General features: G+C 39.2%; 1 non-coding gene across 1 annotated transcript; it reads left to right on the forward strand.

Annotated features, from left to right (window-relative positions):
• The first annotated feature begins 8,142 nt into the window (after positions 1-8,142).
• Positions 8,143-8,248, forward strand: LOC118483439. The gene has a single exon (XR_004870727.1). It is a non-coding gene; the product is annotated as a small nucleolar RNA R71 (small nucleolar RNA).
• Positions 8,249-19,249: the final 11,001 nt, after the last annotated feature.

Genomic DNA, 19,249 nt, shown 5'->3' on the forward strand with positions numbered 1-19,249 from the left:
AGGGTTGCCGGTGCACCATTTGGGGTTACTCTAGGGTGTTCAAATTCTCACAATATTTCGCTTGATTTAAAATTTTTCAAAATCTCCAAAAATTTCCCCCCATCCCCACACTTGGGACACATTGACCCTAATGTATGGTTTTAGGAGGCTTTAATCACTCGAATTCATTTAACCCCAACAAAAAGCTCTTCTACTCAAACCCCAAATTTCTTTTTGGATTTTTCATTTTATGATTTTTTTTCTTTTTCTCTTTTTTTTAAACACATGACACCACCAACAAGCACCATCCCGCACTCAACATAACAATCATACACCAGCCAACCGCCCAACCGTAAACAAAACAAAACAAGCTAACACATATGCACAAAATACATAAAGGAGGAACACAATCTGACTAATAGTAGCGCGGTCCCGGAGGTCCAAAGATGGAAGACATCATGTCGTTCCATTCTCCGAATGCAAATGAGCCTACTACTTCCTCCTTGTTGTTGTTGGGCTCCCTCTTGTTGTCTCGGATCAATCCATTGTGAGTGGTGAAGTTGTGGAGTCGGATATGACACACTCCCATCATAAGGTGGTAGCGAGGCATAATCCACATGTTGTGGATCCACAACTACCGGTCTCCCGGCATGCCAATCTGCGTGCATCCTTCTCTCTTGATCGTCGTAATACCGATTATTCATTTCCACCTCGTGGGAATACGCAAAAGTGCGGTTCCACGCCTCACTACGATCAAAGTTTTGTTTCAAGGACCGCTCTATGCTTGCACTCATCATGGTATTTTGATCATACAACGTCCGCTCCGGACCCGACCAAGTTTCAAAAACGGAAGCCGGAGGACGTTGGTTTGCTATCACCTCTTGCATGGTACCTTCATAAGCCCACCCGGGCACATAAGATTGCTCCGTATAGTCATAGAAAGCACCACCATAACCTCCACCCGGGCTCCCTTGGCCCACATTCAAATTCACACCACCTTGTGGTTGCTCTTCATAATCTTCATCCCCGTTCGGGATCTCCGCCTCACTCTCGGGTTCATCCTCTTCACCCGGTAACAAATCTCTAGCACCCGCCTTAAGCGCCCTCCATCTTTTCCCCTCGGATTTAAGCTTGTGATACCGCTCCGATTGTGTATACGTCCAACCAATTCCCAACTTGTCTAACGTAAACGATTGATGCCGTTTCGTTGCCCCTCGATCTTCGGACGTAAGAGCCTTTTGTTGCTTCATCAACCCCGTTATGATTCGACAATATGGTACAATGTCCCTTCCATACTTATTCCGGAAAATCCATAAGTGGTTCATGATCAGATAGCGTATCGGAAAACGCGGAGACCCATGCATTAGTGAATATAGAACAGGTACCTCCGGGAACCTCACCTGCTCTTTGTCCCCCCTTTGCGGTATAACATTGAGAACACAGATTGCTAGCAACAATTTAGCTTCTATTTTTAAGTTCTTCCGGTATAGAATACCACTGTATTTACCGGGTAAAAACAGTGCTGCCAACATATCGTTCCAACGGGGGTGCTTCTCCGGATTCACCAAAAGGTCATCAAGGGTGGGAACCATATAATCACGGGCCGGAAGGCTATCGTATTTCCCGAGCTTCTTCAATGTATCAAAGGACATCTCCACTGGAACCCCGTGAACTTCACCAATCAACTTCATTTGCGATGGTCTTTCATATGTGTTGCATTTAAGAGTCGCCATCCACTCTTGTATCTCGGTGATAAACAAATTGTTTTTATCTTTGTCAAAACATTTAAGTGCCGACTCCCAACCTAAAGCCCGGAACTTGTCAAACACCCCAAACTGACCAAGCTCAACTTCCCGGACTTCCCTCTCACATATAAAGGCCGCTGCCTTATTCTTCAACTTATTCATGCGGTTATGATAGAGTGTTGGTTGCCACGCTCATCCAAAGGACCCGAGTTCCATATCGGCTTTTCCGCCGGGTCCAACTCCATTTCTTCCTCGCTCTCACTTTCACTTTCATCCACTCGGCCCAAATATTGTCTCTTTTTCGGTTGTTGTTCCGGCTGTTTACCCTTTCCCTTTGATGATGAGGACGAACTCGATCCTGCTTTTTCTTTCGTCTTAACCATTTTCCTACACACATTAGAGCAAACAACACAACCAAACGAAACACAATTAGACTCTTTTCTCCAAAATATCCCCACACTTTCTTGTTACTATGGTTGTAGATGTTAGTGAACTACAAGTTTATAAATTTTTCAAAAAATTGGGCATGGTGTCTCTACAATGTAGAGATTCCCAAAAGTTCACTACTTTACTAACAATCCTACATCTACACACCTTAACCATGTTCAAATAGCAAGTAACAAGTCACAACTATGAACAAGCAAGTGGGTATGAACGAATATCAACAATAACCTCAATCTTCACAATGCATCATCAAAATACAACAAATAAACTTCCATACCTTTGATTTAAGATGCAAGAATGCTTTTGAAACAAAAACTCCAAAAACCCCAAAAATTTTCGGACTAGGGTTTGAAGTTCGGACCCAAAAACTGCGTTTTCTTGTAAATCTCTTGACAAAATTAGAAACTACGTGAAAAATTAGTCAAGATAGACTCCAATTTCACTTAGTTTGGACAAGAATTGAGAAAGTTATGGAGAATTGAAGGTTGGAGAAGAAGATGGATTTTGTGGGTCTTTGTGAAAGAGATGGATGGTGATAGATAGAATGAAATTGTGTGGTTGGGGATGACTTCACGTGACCATATGTTATTATTATTTATTTATTTTTATTTTTTTATATACATGCAACATCGGAACGACGCATCAGCTTAAACTGTGTACCGTAACTTACGGTCAGACCGTAAGTTACGGTGAGACCTGAACACAAAATTCTACCGTAAAACAGTAGCGATGCACCGTAAAGATCAAACATGTTCCACATCCACCGTAAATTACGGTGAAACCGTAAAGTACGGTGGTCGCTGGGCATGTCTGATTTGCTGCAAAATGCTGCTTTTTTTATGCATATATTTATATTTTTCAAGTTGTTTTTCAATTTTTTTTATGTTTTTAAATTTTTCAAAAATATGTAAAAATCACCCTACCCCCTCAAAAGTCCCGTGTTGTCCTCAACACAATGTTAGAACAATTCGTGACCCGAATATCCCCACATTTGTTTCAAACACGGATTTCAAGGAAATACGGTAATTGTGCAAACTATACAAAACAAAACAAAACAAAACACTACTATTTACACTACCAAACCTGGGCCTCTCATGGTTGTTCCTCATCGACCGGGCGCAAGATGTAGCCCGCTTTATCAAGCTCCAAGTTGTTGATGTCGTCCCCTTCCAAGTATGGCTTCAACCGGTGACCGTTCACCGTTTGTTGTTTCAATGTTTGCTCATCTTGGATGTCTATGTCACCAAACCTTCCAACTCTCCGAACAATATACGGGCCCATCCATTTGCTTTTAAGCTTGCCCGCAAATATCTTGAGTCTTGAGTTATACAACCAAACTTTTTGACCCACTTCGAACGTTTTCTTTCGCAATTTTGCATCATGCACCTTCTTGAGTTTATCTTTATAAGCGGATGCACATTCATACGCCTCGTCTCGAATCTCTTCTATCGCGCTTAATTGCAACTTTCTTAACTTCCCCGCCTCATCATAATCCACGTTTACCGTTTTAATTGCCCAATGTGCCCGATGCGCTAGCTCCATTGGCAAGTGACAACCCTTTCCATACACCATCCGGTAAGGCGTTGTGCCAATAAGAGTCTTGTAGGCCGTTCGGTATGCCCACAATGCATCGTCTAACTTACTCAACCAATCCTTCCTATCCGTTCTAACCGTCTTCATGAGAATTTCTTTGATTTGACGGTTGGACACTTCGACTTGTCCACTCGTTTGCGGATGGTAAGGTGTGGCAATTCGGTGATTCACGCTATATCTCTTCAATAATTTCCCAAAGTTGAAGTTCTTGAAATGCGAACCACCATCACTTATAATAACCCGCGGGATGCCAAAACGAGAGAAAATGTTGGATTGAACATATTTACAAACTACCGAATGGTCGTTTGTTCGTGTTGCGATAGCTTCAATCCACTTCGAGACATAATCCATCGCTACCAAAATGTATAGGAAGCCATTTGAATTCGGGAACGGACCCATAAAATCTATACCCCATACATCAAATATCTCTACAACCAAGATTGGTTGTAATGGCATCTCATCCCTCTTCGATATACTTCCCATTTTTTGACAATTTATGCAATTTCTAGCGAACTCACATGCATCCTTGAAAATTGTGGGCCAATAAAACCCACATGAAAGAACCCGATAGCCTGTTTTGTGTCCACTAAAATGACCCCCACATGCAGATGAATGAGCATGGGTCAAAATTTCCAACACTTCTGTCTCGGGCACACACCTTCGTATAACTTGATCCGGTCCAATCTTGAAGAGATCCGGTTCATCCCAAATATATTGTTTCACTTGAACCATAAACTGTTGTCGTCGCTTCTTGGTCCAATGATTTGGGATGACACCCGTGGCTAAATAGTTAACATAGTGAGCATACCACGGTGCGACAAAGGTGGAAACGGCTAGAAGTTGCTCATCGGGAAAATTTTCATTGATTTCACTAACATCATTGATCCCTTCCACCGGAATCCGAGACAAATGATCCGCCACTACATTCTCACTTCCCTTTTTTGTCTCGGATTTCTAGATCAAACTCTTGTAGCAATAATACCTACCGAATCAAACGAGGCTTCGCGTCCTTTTTCTCCATCAAATATCGGACCGCACTATGATCCGAATAAACCACCACCTTGCTCCCCCAAATATACGAGCGAAACTTATCCAAAGCATACACCACCGCTGATAGTTCCTTCTCGGTTGTGGTGTAATTCAGTTGTGCTTCGGATAAAGTCTTGCTCGCGTAGTAAATCACCACCGGCTTTCTATCGACCCGTTGACCAAAAGCTGCATCAATAGTGGTGTCGCTTGCATCACACATTATTTCGAACGGCTTCGGCCAATCCGATGGTTGCAAGACAGGAGCTTTGACCAAATGTTCCTTCAAAACAGTGAACGCTTGCATACACTCGTTAGTAAAATCAAATGGGACATCTTTTAATAACAAGTTGCATAAGGGTTTGGTGATAACACTAAAACCCTTAATGAAACGTCTATAAAAACCCGCGTGTCCCAAAAATGACCTTACACCCTTAACATTTTTCGGAGGTGGCAAAGATGATATTACCCGTATTTTTGCCTTATCCACCTCCATCCCCCTTTCAGAAATTACATGACCTAACACAATGCCCTCTTGCACCATGAAATGACTTTTCTCCTAACTTAGCATTAAGTTTTTCTCAACGCATCTTTTTAACACTTTTTGTAATTCGTTGAGACAAGCATCAAAACTAGTGCCAAAAATGGAGAAGTCATCCATAAATACTACAAGCGACTCTCCAACCATGTCCAAGAATATACTCATCATACATCGTTGGAAAGTTGCCGGAGCATTGCACAAGCCAAATGGCATCCGCCGAAAGGCAAAGGTGCCATATGGACAAGTGAAGGTGGTCTTGTGTTGGTCATCCGGGTGTATTGCGATTTGATTGTAACCCGAATACCCATCCAAAAAACAGTAATATTTTTGACCCGATAATTTTTCAATAATTTGGTCAATGAAAGGTAGCGGGAAATGGTCCTTAGAAGTGGCGGCATTCAGTTTCCGGTAGTCAATACATACACGCCACCCGGTAACCGGTCGGGTGGCAATTTGTTCACCACTTTCATCCTTGACTACTTGAATGCCGGCCTTCTTAGGTACAACTTGGGTGGGACTCACCCAAGCACTATCCGAAATCGGATAAATAATTCCCGCATCTAACCATTTAATTACCTCTTTTTTAACTACCTCCCGTAGGTTCGGATTCAATCTCCTTTGAGCTTCTCGTGTCGGCTTCGCATCTTCGGTGGTAATGATCTTATGCATGACAATGGATGGACTAATTCCTTTGAGATCGGCAATCGTCCATCCGATAGCTCCCTTGTTCTCTTTCAAAACTCCCAACAACGCTTGCTCTTGTGCCAACTCCAAATAGAGGCAATAATGACCGGTAAAGTGTCATTATCCCCTAAAAATGCATACTTCAAGTGGCTCGGCAAGTCTTTAAGTTCCAACTTTGGTGGTTCCACTAACGACGGTTTAGTACCCGAATCTATCTCCGCCGGTAGACCTTCAAATTGATGAGTCCATGGTGGTCTACCTTCTTTCAACGCCATTGCATCTTGCTTTTCTTCTTAAACCCGGAGTGCATAAGCATGTACCTGTTCAGAAAAATCACACAGGCAAACATCCAAACCATCCTCCTCATACTCATGCGGGTTGTATCCGTCAACTATATCTGCCATGAAACACTCATCAACACCATTAGCATTAGAATTGTTAGTAAAAACATTCAAACGCATTTTTCAATTCCCAAAAGTCATGTCGACCGTACCAAATCTACAATCGATCACGGCATGAGCGGTGCTCAAAAATGGCCGACCCAAAATTACGTTTTGTTGTTGTTTTGGGTCCGCGGACGAGTAGTCCATGACTAGAAAGTCGACCGGGTAATAAAACTCATCAATTTTTACGATTACATTTTGAACCATACCCCGAGGTAGCTTGTGAGACAAATCGGCCAAAACAACCGTTGTCTCCACCCTTGCTAACGGACCAAAATCATATTGGTCATATAAGCCCCCCCGGTAAAATGCTCACCCCGGCTCCAAGATCTAGCAACGCCTTAGCCATTTGAAAATTACCAACTTGTATGTTAATCAATGGCGTGCCCGGATCTTGGAGCTTAGGAGGAAGCTCCCCATTTAAAACTGCACTTACTTGCCCGGTTAAATCGACCCGCTTAGGCACTTTCTTCTTGTTTTGCCTTTTTTGTGTACATAACTCTTTTAAAAATTTGGCATAGGCGGGTACTTGTTTTATTGCATCAAGAAGTGGGAGGTTAATTTTAACTTGTTTAAACATGTCCCATATTTCTTCTTTTTGGGGACCTCTCGATGCAATAAAATTTTTCTTTCCCGGGTCAAGTAAAGCCGACGGAAAAGGGACTTGACTCGGTTCACCCTCAACTTTGTCACTCTTTTCATTTTCACCCAAACCCGGTTTGTTAACATTTAATTCTTTTGGTTTTACCAGTGACACATCATCATCACTATCATTACCCGTGATGTCCTCAACTACCCCCTCAACCAATTCGGGTGACAAATTGGCTTTAAACTCTTTTCCACTTCTTAAAACACTAACATGATGAACATTAACATTACCTCGTGACGTACCATGTGAAGGGTTTACTTAGTGTCGCTAGGAAGTTGACCCTTGTTTTTCTTCAATTCAGCCACGTCGGTTGCTAATTGACCCATTTGGGTTGTTAGTGATTGGATGCTTTTGTCACGAACCTCATCCTTTGGCATTCGAACTTCATCAAGTTGGTTCCGTTTTTGCATCTCCATTTGCATGCTTTTTAGCATCTCCATCATCTCGTTTCCACCCGAAGAGCCCCCTTGTTCTTGACCCGTTTGATATTGTTTTTAATAGCCTTGGTTGTTCCCACCTCGGTATCCACCTTGGTTATTGTAGGGTTGGCGTGAACCAAAGTTACCTTGGCTACCTTGAAAGTTTGGGTTAGCTTGATTTGAAGGGTTCCCATACCGAAAGTTTGGGTGGTTCCTCAACCCGGGGTGGTAGGTATTAGAGTTCATGTTGTTGTAGTTTCTACCACCCCCTCCTTGACCTTGAACCGCATGGACTTCTTCATATTGCCCTTCCACCATTCCTTGGCAATTTTCAGCCGCATGACCTATTTCATTACACAAAGCACAAACATCATAAATTTGGTTAGTAGTTTGAACATTACCATCATCTATGGCGTGCACTTGAGGTCGGGCAATGGCCGGTCATGCTCTCCTTGGTGCTTGAGCTTTCCTCTTTGATGTAGTTGCCATGCTTTCCAAAAACTCCCAATCATCATTCTCATAATTTGTACCAAAAGTCCCACCGGTGATGGACATTAGATCACGAGCATCTTCGGCACTCAACCCCTCGTGGAAGGCATTCATCAACTCCCATAATTCAATTCCATGGTGAGGGCAATTCTTTATCATCATATTGAATCGTTCAAATGCTTCATGGAACATTTCACCATGTTGTTGTTGGAAGCTTCTCAACCCCTTTCTTGCATCGTTGGTCTTTTGGGCAGTGTAAAACTCATCCAAGAAAGTTTGTTGCATCTCCCCCCATGTATATATGGATGCCGAAGGTAATGTGTAGAACCATTTCTTCGCCTTATCTTCCAAAGAAAATTGGAACAATACCAATTTAATATCGTCAGCCGAGAACCCTTGACTCCCAAGAGTGTTACAAATCGAGTCATAAGCCTCCAAATGAAAGTAAGGCTCCTCCGTTGCTAACCCCTTATATTTTGGTAGACTTTGCAAAGAGTTGGTCCTCACTTCAAATGTTCTCCCTTGATCATTGTGAGGAATGACTACCAGTGAAGGGTTTTGAGTGATTACCGGCCTAAAATGTGCTTCGATGCCCCTCACATTTTCTCTAAGATGTCTCCTTGGTACACCGAACCTACCTCTTGGAGGAATAGGACCCATTGGCCTTGGTACTGGCCCTTGTGGTGCAATTGGTTGTTGAAACTATTGTTGTCGCATCGGTGGGCGTTGAGGTGGTCTTTGAAATTGCGGTTGTACATTTTGTGGCCGGACTTGTTGCAATGGGATAGGATGTTGCATTGGTGGCCCTTGTGGTCTTGGCCGAATGTGTTGTGGTATGAGTTGTTGTTGTTGTGGCATTCCACCGACACTTGCCATCCCTTGAGATTGACTTTGCACATATCCAAATTCTCCTTGATCACCATAACCCCCGTAAGCATACCCATCTTCATCATACCCCTCAAATTCCTCAAATCCTTCATCATACCCATCTCCTTGAATTCCCGACGATTGCCCAAATGGAAGGGTTGAATATTGAAAACCCGCTTGGTTCGATGGTCTGAATGTTGAAGTAGCATGGACAATGGTCGAAATTGGTGCTATGGTATGGCTTGAATATGACGGACCCGCACCCGGGAAGAAATAGGATAATGGTGGTATAGTAGTGGAAGGGTTAAAGGTAATGGTTGGTTCTTCTTGGGTAGTAATGGGTTGTGTGGTGTTGGTTGGTGTAGTGTCATGAGGTGGAGTAGGAATTGTAGTGGAATTTGGTATGGTTGTGTTTGGTGACGGTTGTGTTGAAGTAGGTATAAATGATGAGGTCGTTTTACCCGTTGTAGGTGGAATTTGTGAATTAGCCATGATGTTTCTTGGTGTAATTGGTGAAGTGGGTGAACCAATAATTCTATTTCTCGCAATAAAACCTTGTTTTGCTGTAACGTTCTTTCGATTTCCGGATCAAATGACAATGGTGACGCTTTGTGAGAGCCTCTAGTATGCATGCACCTGTAGAACCTGCACACTAAACACACCAGTGTAAACCCGAAAATAACAAAGCAAAACTAACAAACTGATACACGTTGCGCACTACTCCCCGGCAACGGCGCCAAAATTTGACGTGATGTCGTGGTCACAATCAAATTTAATCCAAATACAACTAATAGTTAGCGGTAAGTGGGTATCGAACTCAGGGAGTATGTGGAAAGTGTGTTGATTTTATAGCTTTGCGATTAAATTACAATTAACCTAATTTGCAGAAAATAAAGATCAATGAGTTGGATTGTTGTTTTAGAAAACTAAATTAATAACTAAGTGCAAATAAAGATTGGTTGTTTAACAGATTAGGAGAGCAATGACCATCTTAGGATTCAGTTTCCTTTAACAATTGTGTGAAATTTCAACTAGAAAGAGTTACATAGACATAACTCGTACATATATAATCGAAGTGATAAAAGGGAACAAAGTACTCGGATTCTAATGCGAGGTTGTTTCCCGATGATCAATCAATCAATAACCAACCCTAACCCTTCCCGTGATATCTCGATTGCCAACGGCACCAAGAACGTACGATCGAGACTAGCAATTGCACTATCGATTAACAAGCTACAAACAATTATGCATAAACCATGATATTCAAGCAACGCAAGTTATCATTCTAGAAATTCAGAAATAAACACACAAAAGTTCAAGATAAACCTTCACCTAAGATGATCACCGAGAGTTTTAGCCACGCATAGCTTGGTGAATCATCGTAACAAGTAGTTCAATGTTCATACAAATCAAAATCACAAACCGAATGTTAGAAATTGTTCCAAGCCAAGCCAAATCACCCAAAATCACCCCTAGTGTCTCCAATAACCGACCAATCCTGAGAATAGGTGAAAAAACACCATAAAACCAACTTAATGATGGCAGTTACGATTTGTGCGTCGCTTCTACCGTAACTTACGGCTCTACCGTAAGTTACGGTGCACATAAAAGTGTTACGGTGCAAGTCTTCTGATTTACGGCAGCATCCAGGTGGAATTCAGGTCCACCGTAAATTACGGTAGGACCGTAATTTACGGTGGAAAGCTGAATGTTCTTCTTTGTTTCATCTTTTGCTCCACACTCGACCCGTTCAACTTCAAACCTTCCAAAGCTGCGTTTTTCTTCACTTTAAGCCACCAAACCGCTCCTGAGACATAAGCAACAGTAGTTATCTAATTCGAGATAATTACACACTTAAATGAGGGATAAACTTGTCTTTTAACATCATAAAGGGTTGTCCAATGGACCACCCGTCAAGCATCATGTAGGGTTACTGTAAACTATATTTATCCCTTGTTGACATTTTGAATTGCTGAATTCACATACTTTCTATGTTTGTCAACTTTAGTCCCTCTGAAGTATTTATTACCACATGCAAACTTATGACACGTGTCATTACATTATAGGACGCAAAATTTCGAGGTGTTACATTAAAGCATGCTAAGACTTACAGGAATTACGGATCTATTGTTTATAATTTGGGAACACTATTAGTTAGGGTGTAACATTTAATATGATCATTTTAATAAAAGGTAACCAAATCAGTCCTGTACAATGCATGAGTCATGTTCAGCGCATGTCATAACTTGTAAATTATGTTGCACATGAGACATGCGTAGCATATGACTCAACTTGTACGTATACTATGGTATGAGTCATGCGCAACGTATGTCTCAATGTTGGTGCCATGCGTAGTGTATGAGTCAATGTTGCAGTTTAACCTGCGCATGAGTCATGCGCTATTATGTTTGCACATAAAATTTTGTACTGTAGTGTTTTACGTGATTTTAAAAGCATGTATAAATGTCAAAACATGACATAAGACCATGGGGTATGGTGGGGCGGGGGTTTGGGGCATGGGTTGACACGTGGATTATGGGGCACTCAATACACAAACCCAAGTTCATAGGGGTATGGTGGGCGTGGCTAGGCTGGCGTGGCCAAGCCACATCATTTTTCTTAATATATATATATATATATATATATATATATATATATATATATATATATATATATATATATATATATATATATATATATATAAACCATTAAAAACTACATAAACATACATAATAATTACAAAAAAACATAGTATCAAAATAAAAACAATCATTCTTCGTCGTCTTCGTCGGGTTCGAACCCAGGAATCGTTGAAACATGATCCACCAAATCAGATCGAAGGTTGTGATGTATATCCCTTGACTTAATCAAAAATTCATTTGACGATTTATCTTCATCTGTAACTGTTACGTTATCTGGTTGGGGGTTATCGTCATCATAGTAGGTAACGACCACTCTACCTTCATCCTCCAAAATCATGTTGTGAAGAATGATACATGCGTACATCACGTTTCCAATCTGATCCTTGTCCCATAGTCGACAAGGCAGTGCCAATATTCGCCACCTTTTCTTCAAAACACCGAACGCTTGCTCGACGTCTTTACGTGCAGCCATTTGGACCCTGTTAAACTTTAATCTCTTTGGATCTATGGTACCGTGTCTTGTGAACGATTTTACGAAAACCCCCCACTCCGGGTAAATCCCATCAACTAGGTAGTACCCATACACGTACTCAACCCCGTACAAAGAAACTTCCTTTGGGTCCTATACCATTTACCCGATCATTCAAAAGGGGCGAGTGGTTTATGATGATAATATCATTATGAGAACCTGGCATACCGAAGAACGCATGCCATATCCAAAGATCTTAGGACGCAACCGCTTCAAGCATGATAGCTGGCATCCCGTGAAATCCACTCGTGTGAGTGCCTTGCCATGCGGTTGGACAAAGTTCCCAAGGCCATTTTCATACAATCTAAACTACCTAGCATCCCGGGTAGCCCATGATAATCGGCGTGATGGTCCAATATTTGTTGCATGTCATTGAACGAGGGCTTTCTCAAATATCTTTTCTTATAAAGTTCTAAAATACACGAACAAAAGTTGTGAAGACTTTCTCTAGCTACATGTGTAGACATTTTTAAACAGTCATCCATAATGTCCGAACTATTGTCGTACGCTAACTGTCTAAGTGCGGCCGTGACCTTTTGCCACGTATTAAATCCTAATTGCCTGGTTACATCCGGTTTTTGTTGGAAATAAACATACTTCTCCTCAAGATCTCTAGATATACTTAAAAATAAGTTTCTACTCATATGAAAACGACGCCTAAACATTTTTTTCATTATACTTAGGTTCAGTGATAAATAATCATTTACCAACAAATTGTTAGCGGTGTGCCATTCACGAGCGATGTACCTCCTCCGTTTAGGTTTCGAAGTCTCTTCCTCATCGTCTTCCACGATAGCTTTCACCACCGTCGTGATCGTTTGTAGAAATATTTCCGCACCATCGTCAGATGATGATGTCGATTCACTTGAACTTGAAGAACTCATGGCATTGTGTTTTATGTGTTTGATATTGTGTGAGAAAAATGTTAAATATGGTAAGATGTTTATATAGGAAAAAAAGTTGTTTTTTTAATTAATGCCCTACGGCTAGCCCAAACGGCTAGTTTTGTTTGCCAATGACATACCGCCATGTCAAGCTCGTAGCCCCGTGTCACGACCCCCGACCCCATCTACCCGGAATCGGTGCCGTGAGCAGTCCAGTGGTACCGGTGATTATTTTGAAAAACATTGCAGCGGAAATTTCATCAGGACCGTGAGTTAGGAAAAATATCAGAGTTTTAGAAACACCGGATTTTATTTAAATAGATGGAATAAATTCCATGTTTTACAAAGGTAGCTTTTAATAAAAACAATATTTCTTAATTTGATTTAATTAATAAAATAAGCCACTTCTTGATGCCTTCGGTGCCGGATCCAATTCTTATTCCAACGTACTGTAATTACCTGAAACGCGTTTTAAAAAGGTTTTGTCAGCGGAAAATACTGAGTGAATCATTCATTTTACTGAAAACGACACATTTGTTATAATTCACAGTGTTAAGATCTTTTACACATGTTTTTGATATCAACCAACTACCCACAGTATTTGTCACTCGACCGGATCTGTGACAGTGGTCATATCACCATTGGCTGCCCCAATGAATGACGTATCACTTAATTTTAGGTTCGCCCACCTAATCGTGATAAAAACAGTAGTAATGTGCACAATACCCCACATACTGGCTGTAATTTGGTGATTACATCAACTTAATCACTGTAATTATAATTCTGAAAATAATTTGGAGTATTGTAAAACATTTGATAAAAAGAGAATGACTCACATTATAATCATGCAGATTCATACGGCCAAAGTTTAGTCTACAGATAAGCCTTGATATATTGCAGATTTATACAAGCAGAGCTTAGCCTATTGATCTAGCCTTGTAACCTAGTGCATACGAACTAGGTAGGTAACTTAATACAACAATTACGATAACTCACGAGATCAAATTCTCACAACGAACGACAAAGTGCGATACTTAAACATCCATCGAATTAACGACGAACGACAAAGTACGATACTTAAACATCCATCGAATTAACGACGAACGACAAAGTATAACCCTAATGTGGGCGGCACTTAAACATCCATTGGATATATTGATCGATCGGAAAATGAATCGTAATAGCGATCGAGTTAATACCCTGTATCGTAGCAGCACCCCCCTCTACTAATTATTGATTTTGTGTGTGTTGTGAAGTGAACAGCAAATAACTCGACGTAGAAAATGAATTTGAAAGTCGTTCTATCGCCCAATTTCCAGTCCCAAAGTCTGCTATTTATACACGAATTTGGACATGCTTACGGACCGTAAGCCTTATCCCTTACGGTCCGTAAGGGGTACGAACCGACTATAGGGTAGCCACGTTTGGGACTAGGCCTGCTGACTTTATAGTTTTGTCCAATCAGATTTAGACAACGAGTTTCTATTGATAATCATCAACTAGGGTTTACCCCCCCCCTGAGTTTTAGGGGCCCTGATCCTGATTCTGTTTGTTATGAAAATTTTAGAGATTGTGTAGAATTACTTGGGTGTTTCAACTAGGGTTTCCTATTGAGTAAATAAAAATAGTAGATATGACTTTTGGTGAGAATAGAATAATAAATAATAGTTTTGGGTAAGTTAAGAAGAGAATAAAATAGTGAGAAAAGAGAATGGACCCACTTTGTAACTTTAGGGTTCAACTAGAAAATTTCCTGGTATAAATTTTGGGTATAACTTTTGGGCTAAAAAAATATAATGCACTCGTGTTAAGTATAGTACCCCTAATTCAACCTTGTCCCGAAGTCCCGAGATAGAATCCAAACGAACTTAGTCGGGCAGAGCCTTGACATGCGTTATGGGACTCAGATCAATCGGAAAGGGTAGCGGTGATCGGGAGTTGCAATACTTAAAACGAGGCAGGGCTTTATTATTATTACTATGAGGTAAATAATAAAAGAAAATACATATTTGAGAGAGAGATGGCGAACTGAGCAACTATGAAATGTTGTGCTACTTGCTTCCTTTTATAGTTGAATTGTATCTTGGAGGCCACGAAATTATGACACGCATATAGTTTCTTTAAATTCCATCTTTCATAATATGCCTACACGTATACACTTTGAATTTTAATATTCTTTTGAGTTGCACTAGAAGACACGTGCAATCTTTTTAATTTTAATTTAATTATTATTTTATTAATTATATATATTATAATTAATTTAACTGCTTCACTTATTTGGCGCGTATAACTTGTAAAATATAACGTTCTAGAAAATAATAAATATGTCTTTAGAACGAGAATATTTTTGTCTACATTTGGGTCTAAGTTTCATTAAAAATAGAGTAGGTTCAAAATACAATGTATTTTATAATTTAATTATTATACGGTTCCTAGGCCCATCTAGGAACTTCATATTTCTTACGGTCATCCTATCCTTAAGTTACCTGTCTAATAATATAAGTTTTTATATACTTTTATTTTAATAGAAAAGTCAACCCATATACAGGCCAATTAATGAATATAATATTTCAACCAACTATATAAAATAGTGTTTAAAACTATTTGGGTTGAATAAAAATAACTAGTTACTAGTTACTAGTGGTTTAATAAATTTAACCAAACCTATAATTTACATGATAAAAATAGGAATGTTACACCCCGCCCCACGCCCGGGCTGAAACCCCCGCCAATGGGGCCACGCCGCAACCCAAACCCACTCGGGGTGGTGACTTGGGCGTTTGTACCCAACCCACGTCCCAACCCCCGTCCCATACCCCATAGTCAAAGTGTGTTGCAAGTGTTTGGTCGGCATGCTAGGCCTGTTTGGGCCTAGTATGCTTATGCATAAAAGGAAATAATAGTTTTTGTAAAAATGCTATTTATCCAAAATGGTTCAATTTTAATCATTCCAAAATAGTTAATTGAGTTTTTAAAATTTAGGGCAAATGCCATAAAAAACCAAAATACTTTCTATTTTCTCTAATAAAGGTTCTTCCACTTTTTTTTGCACTTAAAAAACCAAAATATTTTTTCTTTTTTGTTTCATAAAAGTCCTTCCACTTTTTTTGCACATTAAAAATTAACATACTTTCTTTTTTGTCTCATAGTAGTCCATAAGTAACATTTTGTATATAAAAGTCCCCCCATATGTTATATTTAAACAAAATTGTGAATTTTTTTTTTACTTATTAATATCACGTTAGAAAAGAATTCAGATGAATTAATGTTTTAAATTTGATATATGGCAAACAAGAGTATGCTCAATGTTTGTCTTTTCTTTTCCATTTTTAATTCAATAAGTTGATAACAATAAACAATATTCGAAAAACAATATAATAAAATTCACGAGCGTGGATGACATAACTCAAAATAGAATAAAATAAAATAACAAACATATAAAATGGTACGCGTGAATCTAAAATCGTTAAAAGTATAACATAATTTGTCAAATAATGTTTTCTTAATTTCATTCGGTTATAATTAAGAGATTTTTGTTAAAGTTTAGTATTTCAAAGGACGTGTATGATACAAGAGCAGAAAGTAAATTGTTTTTTATGTATAAAAAGTGATTAGGGGAATTTTTTAAGATAAAAAAAAGTATGTTGGTTTTTTATATGCAAAAATAGTGGAGGGACTTTTATGAAATAAAAAAAAAGTATGTTGGTTTTTTAAGTGTAAAAAAAAAATAGAAGGACTTTTATGAGAAAAAAACAAAAAGTTGATTTTTATGGTATATGCCCTAAAATTAAGTATTCGAACAAAGTTGTATAAACATGTGTTAGTTTTATTTCATGCATAAAAATGATTATTTAGATAACATAACCATTTAGTCTCAAAATCAATTGTGTATTAGGTAATTCAAATTAAGAAAATACATAATTAATTAGTTATTCCCAAATTAAACAACCATGAACCCTAATTTATCCAGGTCTCAAATCAAGCATGAATAGAGGAATGAAAACAGAAATTAAAAGAGGGCTTTTGACCCTATAACCTAGACAAACAAAATGCACAAAAGAGACCTTACTAGTTGTGGAGATTAATACTAGAAAGAAGAAAAGCCCAATTTGATCCAAAGATGAATCCGGGAATTTGGAATGAAATTAGAGAGTGTAAGGGGTCTTTTGGTTCATGGATTTCAAAGGAATTGAAATTGCAACTAAAAAAACATTTCATCAAGCATCATGTTTCGTTGTTTCTAATAAAAAAAGGAATTGGAAAACATTCCACCAAATTCCATTAATCAAAGGAATTTAAAAATCATTCCTATTTGAGAAAGAATTATAAACTTTTCATTGGAATGTTTTTTTATTACCAAAATCTAAATCTCTAATAAAAGAAACCATGGGGGACACATGTCACCCATTGGTTTAAGCCAAATCAGCAGACACATCATCAGACACGTGACATAGCTCTTAGGGGTGGATTGATTTTGGCTTCTCACATACGCTTGGTCTATTCTCTCTCTCTCTCTCTCTCTCTCTCATTCTCTCAAAATCGTTCAAACCATTGCTCCGAAACCCTAACTCTAACTCTCTCTGGCGAACAAGAATCCTCTGCTCTCTCTCTCTTAGTACCATCAACAACAACCTTCAATAGGATCTTTCAATCATCATTCTATCGAAATTGACGGATAATCCTTTGAGTTTAAGGGTGTTCAAGGTGAGTTTTAGGGTTTCTATTAGGATTTTCGTATGATTTAGTATTCGATTTTGTATGATTTCGTATGATCACATCAGATAATCAGACTGGTGATCTTAACAGTTTACCAGCTTTTGGCTTTTCTTTTGTGTATAAACGGTTCATGTGAAGTAAATGACAAGTTTCATGTCTTTCACATTAGAATAATCTATCATTCTATTTGTGCATACTTCATCTCATCGTTTAAGGGTTTTCCTTTTCAGCCTTTTGAGAGCAGTATTCACGATTAATCAGGATGTGTAAAATCTCTCCTGGCAAGTTTGGTACGTAATTTAATATTCTCTTTGTTATTGATTATTTTCGGTAAGTTGATTTTAACCTGTTGGGATTGAACCCTACCAGAGGAACAGATAATGAAAGCCAAAACCGGATCACAACAGCGGACTCACAATAAGCAACTGTTTACTATAAGCTTTCCCCTTGACTGTGGCTCCAACATCTGCTATACTCCAAAGTACTGCTTCTATCAACATCGGCTGACCTACAACTGCTATTCCATTCAAGGACTGATGAAGACCAAAAGCCCTGCTGTTCAATCTGCTGCCTTGAGTCAAGCACTGCCGATCATGACAAGTACTGCTGGGTTCACAGCAGTAGAACGATGCAGCAGCAGTTTTATTCATCTCACGAAATGTAATGCAATATCAGTAGTTAGCAAAGCAGTAGTTGTGTAGATCAGTAGATAGTGTTTGTTAGGTTGTTAGATGTCACTTTCATGGTGACGTCAGCTGAGATGCTTCAGTGGTTTGGTTTGTCTATAAATGTAACAGTACTCTGTACTGTTACACTTGATCGTTTTGAGTGAGTTCTTCTCCTCAATTCAATCCTTTCATCTTGTGCAAGCAACCTTGGGGTATCAGGCTGAGGGGGAGTTTAGTTATGTAAGCATGCTTGTAATATTTTGATTTTCATTGTAATCATTCAACTTAATGAGAAAGCATGTGTTTATCAAACTATTCTCTTCTTTGATTGTGTTTACAAAGTTTGTATCCATTTCCGCTGCACTTTACATTGTTTTATATCCATTGTTTTGTCAAAGTCTTGCAAACAAGCACAATCATGACAGCCTCCGATCCTAACATAACCTAATTGGACTCTTGCAGAGTCTTGTGGATCTTGCTGGCAGTGAGCGTGCATCTCAAACGTATGTTGTAGGTGCCCGATTGAAGGAAGGCAGCCATATAAACAGAAGCCTACTCACATTGGTTGGTCGGATATTGGTGAGTTTTTCATGTTTTCTAGGGTTTGTATGTCTTAATATGTTAAAATTGGTGTTTCAACTTTTGATTTGGTTAAGTCTTTTGTTAAAGGTAGTGTTTGTTGCTAAATTCAGTTGATATGTTAATGTAATTAGTGAACTTTTAGTGTTTTCTAGGGTTAGTAAGGTTTAATATCTAGAAATTGGTGTTTTAGTTTTTGATTTGTTTATTAGTTCTTTTATTTAAGGGAGTGTTTGTTGCTAAAATCAAAGTGGACATTTAAAAAAATTATTGGTGACGTGTTTCTATTAACTTTTCTTAGTTATTTTTATCGGATACACTTTTACTACTGCTACGGAAATCTCTCCTACTG

The sequence above is a fragment of the Helianthus annuus genome, chromosome 10 (assembly GCF_002127325.2).
Source record: "Helianthus annuus cultivar XRQ/B chromosome 10, HanXRQr2.0-SUNRISE, whole genome shotgun sequence".
Taxonomy (NCBI): Eukaryota; Viridiplantae; Streptophyta; class Magnoliopsida; order Asterales; family Asteraceae; genus Helianthus; species Helianthus annuus.